At 36.8% G+C, this 11,914-nt stretch overlaps 1 non-coding gene across 1 annotated transcript; it reads right to left on the bottom strand.

The window, feature by feature from the left end:
* Positions 1 to 372: 372 nt before the first annotated feature.
* Positions 373 to 478, bottom strand: LOC119621055 (U6 spliceosomal RNA). Its single transcript, XR_005237581.1, has one exon. It is a non-coding gene; the product is annotated as a U6 spliceosomal RNA (small nuclear RNA).
* Positions 479 to 11,914: the final 11,436 nt, after the last annotated feature.

The raw sequence follows: 11,914 nt of genomic DNA, 5'->3' as shown, positions 1-11,914 counted from the left end.
GCATAGTATTCCATGGTGTATATGTACCACATTTTCTGTATCCACTCTATCATTGATGGGCATTTGGGTTGGTTCCATGTCTTTGCTATTGTAAATAGTGCTGCAATAAACATACGTGTGCATGTATCTTTATAGTAGAATGATTTATATTCCTTTGGATATATACCCAGTAATGGGATTGCTGAGTCAAATGGTATTTCTGGTTCCAGGTCCTTGAAGAATTGCCACACTGTCTTTCACAATGATTGAACTAATTTACATTCCCACCAACAGTGTAAAAATGTTCCTATTTCTCCAAAGCCTCGCCAGCATTTGTTGTTTCTTGACTTTTAGTAATCGTCATTCTGACTAGTGTGAGACAGTATCTCACTGAAAAATATGGAACGCTCACAAATTTGCTTGTCATCCTTGCGCAGTGGACATTTTAATCTTCTCTGTATCATTCCAATTTCAGTATATGTGCAGCCGAAGTGAGCACAAACTCCATTTATTTTTCTTCTAGTCTTGTGAGTTTGCCAAAAACTCTGTTGCTTCTCTCCCTCCTATCCAGAGCCCTCTGCCTTGCTTGCCAGTCTCTCTCCCTATATCATAAGAGGCAAATGTCCCAGAGGGAAAAGCCACTTGTAGCCCGTTAGTGTACTTCTCTGTGCCTCTATTTTCTGAGGTTTTGGTCCCTCAACTTCTAGTTGTCTTGGCAATTTTCAAATGTCCTCTAATTGTCCCCTGTGCATACATAAACCTATAACAAGATAATCTACCATAGTAGGCCAGTGAAAGTCTGGATATCAACCAGGCCGTCTCCTTAGGATGAGCTCATCATTTCTGCTCCTTCACCTCAAGCCAATAAAGTCTGGATATCAACCAGGCCGTCTCCTTAGGATGAGCTCATCATTTCTGCTCCTTCACCTCAAGCCAGTGTCCAATAATTTTAAGACGAGGTTATTACAAGCATAGAAACTAAGGACTGATTTTCATTCCTGGCTTCTTTGTTTACCAGCTTTGTGTATCTTTGAAGATCATTTATTTTTTCTAAGCCTTAGTTTCCTCATCTGTAACATTCAGCTGATCATAGAAGCTATCTAGAAGGTTTGTGAGAATGAAATAAAATAATCCACAAATACATTACAGTGCTTGGCAAGTAGTATGTGTTAGGTAAATACTAACTACTGCCAGTATCTGTAGATTTTATGTAAGCACAATCATTACGAGGGGTATTAAATATAACAAATTAAATGTAAATTACTTATATTCCTTTACAATGAATATTATTAAATAGATAAAAGCTGAGTTAGAATAAGTGCAAGATAGTTTTAATCGATTTATACAATGTATTTTAATTTGTTTTGTTACCTCAATTTCATCACCTATAAATAATCTACCAATGACATCCTTGGCCCCAGAACCTAATAATGCTTAGGTGAGCTATATATATTAACACCCTCATCCTCAAACTGTAGTTTTATGTTAAAATTTTATGTAGTTAATTATAAACAAATAATCAAACTCCTTCCCTTCTCCTTCCACATGTCCCAAATAACATTTCAATGTTATTTTATTTTATTTTTTTTTGCTTGGTTTAAAAAATAATTGGCTATGGTGAGAGTGGAGAGGGTTTTCTAAACGTAGAATATATGCTATAATTCGGGTTGTCCTCTGTCCCAGCCCATCTGGAATCTTGCCTGAGTCTTAGCCTGAGGCACTGTAATGACATGAGTAAAAGCTAAAAGGGCTGTTTCATTCCAGTCTCTTAAGTGGATGAGAATGCCTTGCATCAGCAGCAGTGGTGCCAGCCACTCCTGCAGAGACAGTAGGAGGCAGTAGACTGTGCCGGTGGTTTCAGTAGCAACAGACAAAGCCAGTGCCCTTGTTGCAGATATTAGCTCCATCCAAAATGAATAGTGGCAGACTTGATGCTAATATGGGTAAACATTGGAACCTGAAGCAGTGTTTCTGGCAGGCACGAGCATCAGTTGCGCCCTTGGTGGGATTGTGACTTTCTGGCATTAGCGTTTGTAGGATACCTGGTCAAAGAGACAGGAGTAGAAAGAGGGTTGGGGAAAGGGGGATGGTGAATGCCACAGCATAGCTAAAGAACATATGGGAAATTCTCCTTGTGGACCCCCAGAGCTATTTGGAAGATGTATGAAGGGGGTTGGAATTTCTACAGAGTAGGTAGAGGCAGAGCCATGCTTTGTGACTGTCATTGTAATATGTCATTATCCCTCAGCTAGAGTAGCTTGGGAAATACAGAGCTTAAGAATAATAATCGTGGTAATAACAATACAGGAGCTACTACAGTTTTCCCAATACATCAACAAAATATAGAGAACTGCCATGCATGCTAATGTTCACCATTCATTTAGCTCCCAGGTTCCAAAGGAAATAGGTAAGTATATTAGATGTAACATTAAAGAAATATGATTTTTTTAAGGACAATGAACCAGAAACTGGAAGACCCTCATGGAAATGTTTAATTATGGGCATAACCCCTATGGTAATTGTTTTTGGATGCAGATTAAAAACCACTTGAGAATGTATCTCATTGTTTTAAGATCATAGCTCAGTTTCGGACCAAAATGGTGTTGTTACACTGCTTGTTTACCCACCTTTCTACACTTTGGGTTTCTATAAGGCAAAATCAACAAATGATAACATTTGATGTTGCCAAACCTGAATTTTACCCTCAAAGAGTAAATAAATTTTAAAATATGCTTCATAAACTATGAAGAATTTCTCAAAAAGGAGTACTAGGGAGGTAATTTGACCAGTACAATTCTCCATTATATAAGAAAGCCTTTTGTAGTTATTGCTTAAAAATCCCTCAGGCAAATTGATTTCTTATAGCTCATATCTTTTCAAATACCACATTGATTCACTAAGTGTCTTTTAATTCTTACTTTGTGCAAGATAGTAATGAAATAATCAGAGAAATGGATTTAGAATTGCAACTGTAATAAGTCCTGAAAAGAGAGCTACATAGCACCATGAAAACATATCTTTGTCTGAGAGGTCATGAAAGGCTTGTTGGGGGAAGTCACGCTTAAATTCAGAAATGAAAGATGAGGTCAGGTGCTTTATCTTAAGAATTATTATTAAGCCCATTTACAGGCATATGGCCCACACCTGTAATCCCAGCAGTCTGTGAGGCTGAGTCAGAAGGATCACTTGAGCCCAAGAATTTGAGATCAGCCTTGACAATGTAGAGAGACCTTGTCTCTACTAAAAATAAAAAAAAAAAATCACCAGGCATAGGGGCTCACACATGTGGTCCCACTATATGGGAAGTTGAGGTGGGAGGATTGCTTAAGCCCAAGAAGTAAAGGCTGCAGTGAGCTGTGATTGTGTCACTGTTCTCTAGCCTGGGGCAACAGACTGAGACCCTGTGTCAAAAAAAAAAAAAAAAAAAAAATTGGAGAATGAGTATGAGCTAACTAGGTGAGGGAGGGTGGCACTGAATGAGGCAGAGGAGATAGCATATGGAAAGATCCTGTGGTTAGAGGGAGCATCACATATTTAAGGACTTGAAAGAAAGTCAGTGTGGCTGGAGCCACATTCTTTTCATTATTACCTGAAGTCATTTTCTCGTAAGGTAAAATAGAGTAAGAACATTTTTAGATTTCAGATTTCATAGCGATCACTGGAATCAGAACTCACAATGATCTTTTCCCTATACTCATTTCTTCTCACCTGTTGAATCAATTGAATTTGTATTTTTCTTTAGTCTTCATTGTGGTTTATGATTCCTTTAATCTGCCCTATTTATCCAGTACTTCACCCTGATTGGCTTAATTTAGTTCTTTCCATAGGGAACCATTTTAAAGTGCTTTGCTAATCCCTATAATTTACTTTTTACCCTTTTGGGTTTATCCCATACTTCTTTGCTGACCTCCAAAGCTAGGTAGCCATCGTCTTACTCTGTTCTCACTCCAGGATTCCAAGGTTGTTTAAAAATCATGCTATCATGATTTAATGAAAATTTATACTGCCCTCAGCTGGGTCCTCAATACCACTCAGTTGTCTCTTAACTAATATTTTATTGCATCTTCAGGATTTATTGTAAGCTTTTCAATTGAAAACAACATCCACTATAACTCCACTATCCTCACTCATAGATCATACCTTCTATTTTTTCACAAAAGATTGAGGCAATTTGATGTAAAATTTTTCAGTATATTTCTTTCATGCTCCCATTGCTTCTTTATATTTCTTCTATTAACAACTATCTTAGGTCTTTAAATATCCTCTTTCCTGCCCAACTCAAAAGAAAAATGAACCCCTTTCTTTCCAAAGTTAGTTCCTCTGTCTTTACCCTTATTCACTCTTACTTCCTTTAGGACCATGCTCCTCTGTCTGAAATGTTCAATTTCTTCTTCTGTATTGTTGTCTTCTTCTTTACGTATAGTTCTAATAAATGATTGCTCAACCTAAAACAACATCAAATGAGCAAAACCAAATGCTAATATGGTATTACTAGTCCCTGAAGCTACCACCCATCTTCTTATACAATGATGCCAATAACAACAATAATTTCTGATAAGAGCTCCTGACGCTGAGCTAAGTGCTTTAAACATTGCTTCATTTCAGCCTCACCAACACCTCCTGTGGAGTGGAGTGTTTTTGTCCCATTTTACAGATGAGGAAACTGAGGTTTTGGTTTAATATTTGTTCTACTTCCTGGTAGTCCATTTATTCATCAGCTTCTTCTAATCTTAATTCTACTCTACCCATTCTAATGAAGCAGCTTTGTCAATGATTTACTAATTTCAAATTCAACAGGCTTATCCAGTTATCAATTTCACTGCTGCATTTGCTTTTTATTTGATGCTATGTACTGAGACCTTTGATGTGTGCATTCCTGAGGGATTAGTCTTTGGTCCTTTTCTCTTCTTACACTTTCACAGTTATTAATTAATGTCACTGATCCGAGTGATTCTAAACTCTGTGTCTCTATCCCAGACCTCTCTTTTGAGCTCTAGCTCCATGTATTCCATTATCTAGTAAACATTTGTACCTACATATACCACAGATACCACAAACACAAACAAATCAAAATTAAACAAACCTCTCCTCTTCAACTTTCCCTTCTTTATCCAAAAAAGTCTCTCCTCCTTTTGACTTCCTTTGGACCAGTCTCCTAATTTGCCTCTCCACCTCTAGGTGTACTTGCCCCGGGACACAGGTGTGAGATGAATCTTCCTAAAGCTTGGTTCTGATTATTTCACCCCTGCTGTTGAAAATACTTTCATGTATTTGCATTCCAATCTAAACAAACTAAAACTCCTTATGTGTTCCAGGACATTCACAATTTGTCTATTTTACATTGTTTATACTCCCAGCTCCTGGTTTTCAAATCTGACTTTACATAAGAGTCAACTGGGATCTTACAAAATATTGACACTTGGGGTTCACCACAAACCAAATAAATTGGAATCTCTGGGTTGGGATTGGCACCTGTAGTTTTAAACACTTTTCAGGTGATTCTAATGTGTAGCTGGGCTTGCGGACTTCTCTAAGCCAACTGCACTATGTTTTTTTTCCTGCATTTGACGCATGCCTCTTGTTTCTCTACACTTGCTTATACTTTCTCTTTGACAGTTACCCTCTATGGCCACAATCAATATTTTTTTGAGGTATAATTAACAGAGTAAAATGAAAACATTTTAAGTGTTCAGTTTGACAAATTTTAAAAATTATTTACATCTATATAATCACCACACAAAACAAGACTGTTTTATCACTGCAGGAATTTCACTTGTACCCTTTTCCAACTGGTTTTCCTCCTTCCCAGAAACCACTTTTGGACTTCGAAGAATAAAGATTTTGCCTGTTCTTATACGTCATAAAATTGTAACCATATTGTATGTACTATTCTTTGTTTGATTTCTTTCAGTAAAATGCCTGAGATTTATCTTTGTTGTTTTACATACTGCAGTTGATTATTGTATTTCTGAGTAGTATTCAAATGTGTGAATATACCACAGTTTTTGTATTCATTTTTTGATTGAAGGACAACATTAGGCTGTTTTGATACATTCACTATTTGAAGCCGTATAAATTCCTCAAGGCCCACTTCAAATTCTAATTTTGTCATGAAGTCTTTTCTCATTTCCCAGTTATAAGTGATCTCTCCTTACTGTGACCTCCCATAGCATTTTGTGCCTGTCCGAGACAGTGCAGAATGTATAAGAATCAGATAGAGCTGTGTTTCAAATATGTCTCTATCACAAACTGGCTGATCTTATATAACTCAGTGTGTATATATATATATATTTTTTCACTGCTACAGTAACACATTGCTACAAATTTACTGACTTAAAAATAACACTAATTTATAATCTTACAGTTCTGGAGGTCAGAAGTCTGACACAAGTCTCCCTGGGCTAAAATCAAGGTGTCCGCAGGGCTGCATTCCTTTTTGTATGCTCTGCGGAAATATATGTTCCCTTTCCTTTTTCAGCTCCTAGAGACAGTCCATTTTTCTTGGCTTGGAGTCTCTTTTCTTTTCTCACATTGTTTCACTCTGACCTTTTTCTCTGCCTCTCTCTTCCACTTTTTAAAACAATTGATTATTATTGCATATACTTGTGGGGTACAATGTGATGTTTATACACATACATTGTGGAATGATAAATCAAGCTAATTAATATATCATTGCCTCACATGCTAATCATTATTTTTTGTGGTGAGGACATTGAAAACTTACTCTTTTAGAAATTTTCAAGTACACAGTACAGTATTGTTGACTGTAGTCACCGTACTGTACAACAGAGCACTAGAATGTATTCCTCCTGACTGAAACTTTGTACTCTCTGATTAACTCTAGCCATTTCTTCCCTTTCCCACTCCCCCAAACCCATGCTAACTACCATTCTACTCTCTGCATTGTTTGACTTTTTTATATTCCACATGTAAGTGAGATGATGCAGTATTTGTCTTTCTGTACCTGGCTTATTTCACTCAGTATTATGTCCTCAAGGTTCATCTATGTTGTCACAAAAGACAGGATTTCCTTCTTTGTTAAAGCTGAATAGTATTCTATCGTGTACATGTACCACATTTTTTTATCCATTCATCCATTGATGAACATTTAACCTGTGATTATATTAGGCCCATTTAGATAATCCAGGACTGGCAACCTTAATTCCTTCTGTAATCCTTAGTAGCCCTTTGCGATGCAACATATCATATTCATAGGTACCAGAGGTTAAAATGCAGATAGATATCTTTGGGAAGGTAGCATTATTCTGTCTACCATATTCAGTTAAATTCTGGGATTGTTTCCTTATCTAGAAAATGAGATGAATGCTGCCTACTTTATAGGATTGTAGTGAGGATAAAATGAAATTAGCTAACATATGTAAATTGTCTAGCACACTTCCTGGAAAAACACAGCAGTATTATTGATTCAACAAATATTTGAGACCCTGCTTTGAGCTAGGCACTATTGTTGGTGCAGGTAATGCAGTAATAAAACAGAACAAATATCTGCTTTATGCAGTTGATATTCTAGTTGGATGAGACAGGTAATAGCCAATTAAACAGTAAATATATAGAATTTTAGAAAGTGAAGTGATGTGGAGAAAAATAAAGCAGAGTACAGGGATAGAAAGAGATAGATGTTATTTTATATCAGATGATCATAGATAGCCTTTATGATAAGGTGATATTTGAACAAAGTCTTCAAGGAGGTGAGGCAGGGAGCCACAGTGATATCTGGATATCTGAAGAATGAACATTATAGGCAAAGGGAACAGCAAGTACATACAAAGATCTGGAAATGGAGCAGGTCATCCCAGTGGGCTGTATTGGGGTCCTCAAGGAGGTGAAAAGTAGGAGGTGAGGACAAAGAAACAGGAGAAGTTATTATGATTATTCTGTTGTCTGCTGCCTTACCACTTTGTAGGGTGCTTTGAGGGAATGAACTTTATCTTTTTTGTGATGAGAATTGTAAAAATTTACTCTCAGCAATATTGAAATGTAACAATATTCAATTATAAAGTATATTCAGCATGTTATCAATCTTTAAAATAAAACCAATCATTCCTGTCTTTTTGGTGTTGCATGCCTCTCAGCTTAGCACAATGCCCGACACATGGTAACTGTTCAAGGTAACTTTGTTATATGGACTGTTATTATACATACTATATAAATAAGTCATATTTAAATATGTCACTTGGTTCTCCTATTCCTTTATTAACCTAAATTGTGTTTAGTCATATATCCTAGAAAGAAAATATTCTCCCACCCAACTGTATAACCCACTACTCTCCATTTTGGTGAATGACTTTGCATAGGAAAAACCACCTTTTCTTTCTACTTCTAGGTTCCTGGAGGTTGTCTGAGCCTGAACGACTGAGTATAGTTAAATTTCTTGCCAAAGAGTAGCCTCAGGCTGTGTTAGTTGCTTTACCTTTTTATTCAAAGGGGCCCAGATGAAGACAAAATATTTATTAATCAGTTTTGTCTGTGCCTCAGAGTCACATGCTCCAGCCCCATTAGTTAGCTTGTTCTCTGCATAACATTTTCAGAAGTTTCTAGGAAGCCGGGAGCATTTTCACTATTTTCTGGGCAGACTTGGAAGTATTGGAAATTTTAAGTTCACATCAGCCCTGTTAGAACTCGTCTGTAGCTAGAGTTGTCAGTTAAAACACAGGATGCCTTGTTAAATGTGAATTTAATATACATAAAAATAATGTCTAATGTAAATGTGTCCCAAATATTATATTCAACATATTTATACTAACAAGAGTTTATTTGAAATGTTACCTGACAATGTTATCTGTAAATTGAATTCCTGAAACTTCTGCATCTTGGGACTACTATATCTGTGACTACTTCAGTTCTAGTCCTAGAATTGCCCATATTTACTGTTTCCATGTTTTCTAATTCATACTATTATAAACTAACTCATCAGGCTTTGTTGCTACCATAAACTGAAATTAGTCTGGTCAATATTCTCAATGACTTCCACAGTGCAAAGTCCATTGATTCATTCTCAGCCCTCAGCAGCATTTGCTCAACTGATCACTCCTTTCTCCTTGGTGCACTATATTCCCTTGGTTATATAACACCACCCCCTCTTGGTTTTATTTCTTTTTTTTTTTTTTTTTTTTTTTTTTTTTTTTTTTTTTTTTAGATAAGACACGTGATATATTTGGTGAAAATAAGAAACTTTCATACTCTTTTTCAGGTATTACACAAGAATAGTTTCATCTTTGCAATGATGGTACTATCCTGTGAACCGTAAAATTAAATGTATTTATACTTTCCTTCTTCTACAAATATTATATGATTTAAAGTGATAAAACAAGAACATATTAATTGCCAAACACCGGGAGGCTTTTTTTTTTTTTATCATCAAACGGGAATCTGTAGATCAATAACTTTGCAACACAAGATTTACAATTGCTTTCAAAGAAAGCCAGAAATTGAACAGTGATGCAGTGCCGTAAAGTAGACAGTACTATAAGGTCGCTTGTGAAGGATTGCAGTCCTAGAAATCTTCCATAAATAAAAACTCCTGGCTACTTAGGTTACAATTAAAGGGTCACTTAACCAACCATCAAGGACAGCTGACCACTAAATCTGTAGGTCTGACATGCTGAGACATTTTTTCATCACATAACCGATGTTAACAATTTGGAAACCTGCCTGATGCAGTAGTCTCAGATCTGTTACTTCTGTTATGGTCATTCAGTTAGCTGTAATACCACCTGTTCCACCAGCAGCAAATCATGATTTTACATTGGAGATGTTGATCCAATAAAATAAGGAAAATCCTCATGGCAGACCATCAAGTAGAATTTTCTGGGGTTCAGAATAGTGCTGTTTTTTTTTAAGTCAAAATATTTCAAATTTTCAAATGATAAACAGTTTATTTTAGTTATAATTAAAATATCTCTTGTATAATTTTTTTTTTGTATCTGATGGGGATTTTATTTTATTTTATTTTTTTAAAATTTATTTATTATTATTAAACTTCAAGTTGTAGGGTACATGTGCACAACGTGCAGGTTTGCTACATATGTATACTTGTGCCATGTTGGTGTGCTGCACCCATCAACTCGTCATTTACATCAGGTATAACTCCCAATGCAATCCCTCCCCCCTCCCCCCTCCCCATGATAGGCCCCGGTGTGTGATGTTCCCCTTCCCGAGTCCAAGTGATCTCATTGTTCAGTTCCCACCTACGAGTGAGAACATGCGGTGTTTGGTTTTCTGTTCTTGTGATAGTTTGTTAAGAATGATGGTTTCCAGCTGCATCCATGTCCCTACAAAGGACACAAACTCATCCTTTTTTATGGCTGCATAGTATTCCATGGTGTATATGTGCCACATTTTCTTAATCCAATCTGTCACTGATGGACATTTGGGTTGATTCCAAGTCTTTGCTATTGTGAATAGTGCTGCAATAAACATACGTGTGCATGTGTCCTTATAGCAGCATAATTTATAATCCTTTGGGTATATACCCAGTAATGGGATGGCTGGGTCATATGGTACATCTAGTTCTAGATCCTTGAGGAATCGCCATACTGTTTTCCATAATGGTTGAACTAGTTTACAATCCCACCAACAGTGTAAAAGTGTTCCTATTTCTCCACATCCTCTCCAGCACCTGTTGTTTCCTGACTTTTGAATGATCGCCATTCTAACTGGTGTGAGATGGTATCTCATTGTGGTTTTGATTTGCATTTCTCTGATGGCCAGTGATGATGAGCATTTTTTCATGTGTCTGTTGGCTGTATGAATGTCTTCTTTTGAGAAATGTCTGTTCATATCCTTTGCCCACTTTTGGATGGGGTTGTTTGTTTTTTTCTTGTAAATTTGTTTGAGTTCTTTGTAGGTTCTGGATATTAGCCCTTTGTCAGATGAGTAGATTGCAAAAATTTTCTCCCATTCTGTAGGTTGCCTGCTCACTCTGATGGTAGTTTCTTTTGCTGTGCAGAAGCTCTTTAGTTTGATGAGATCCCATTTGTCAATTTTGGCTTTTGCTGCCGTTGCTTTTGGTGTTTTAGACATGAAGTCTTTGCCCATGCCTATGTCCTGAATGGTACTACCTAGGTTTTCCTCTAGGGTTTTTATGGTATTAGGTCTAACATTTAAGTCTCTAATCCATCTTGAATTAATTTTCGTATAAGGAGTAAGGAAAGAATCCAGTTTCAGCTTTCTACTTATGGCTAGCCAGTTTTCCCAGCACCATTTATTAAATAGGGAATCCTTTCCCCATTTCTTGTTTCTCTCAGGTTTGTCAAAGATCAGATGGCTGTAGATGTGTGGTATTATTTCTGAGGACTCTGTTCTGTTCCATTGGTCTATATCTCTGTTTTGGTACCAGTACCATGCTGTTTTGGTTACTGTAGCCTTGTAGTATAGTTTGAAGTCAGGTAGCGTGATGCCTCCAGCTTTGTTCTTTTGACTTAGGATTGTCTTGGAGATGCGGGCTCTTTTTTGGTTCCATATGAACTTTAAAGCAGTTTTTTCCAATTCTGTGAAGAAGCTCATTGGTAGCTTGATGGGGATGGCATTGAATCTATAAATAACCTTGGGCAGTATGGCCATTTTCACGATATTGATTCTTCCTATCCATGAGCATGGTATGTTCTTCCATTTGTTTGTGTCCTCTTTGATTTCACTGAGCAGTGGTTTGTAGTTCTCCTTGAAGAGGTCCTTTACATCCCTTGTAAGTTGGATTCCTAGGTATTTTATTCTCTTTGAAGCAATTGTGAATGGAAGTTCATTCCTGATTTGGCTCTCTGTTTGACTGTCACTGGTGTATAAGAATGCTTGTGATTTTTGCACATTAATTTTGTATCCTGAGACTTTGCTGAAGTTGCTTATCAGCTTAAGGAGATTTTGGGCTGAGACAATGGGGTTTTCTAAATATACAATCATGTCGTCTGCAAACAGGGAC

This window comes from Chlorocebus sabaeus, chromosome X (assembly GCF_047675955.1).
Source record: "Chlorocebus sabaeus isolate Y175 chromosome X, mChlSab1.0.hap1, whole genome shotgun sequence".
Taxonomy (NCBI): Eukaryota; Metazoa; Chordata; class Mammalia; order Primates; family Cercopithecidae; genus Chlorocebus; species Chlorocebus sabaeus.
Note: the sequence above shows the minus strand (reverse complement) of the source record. Positions and strands in the feature narration are given on the sequence as shown.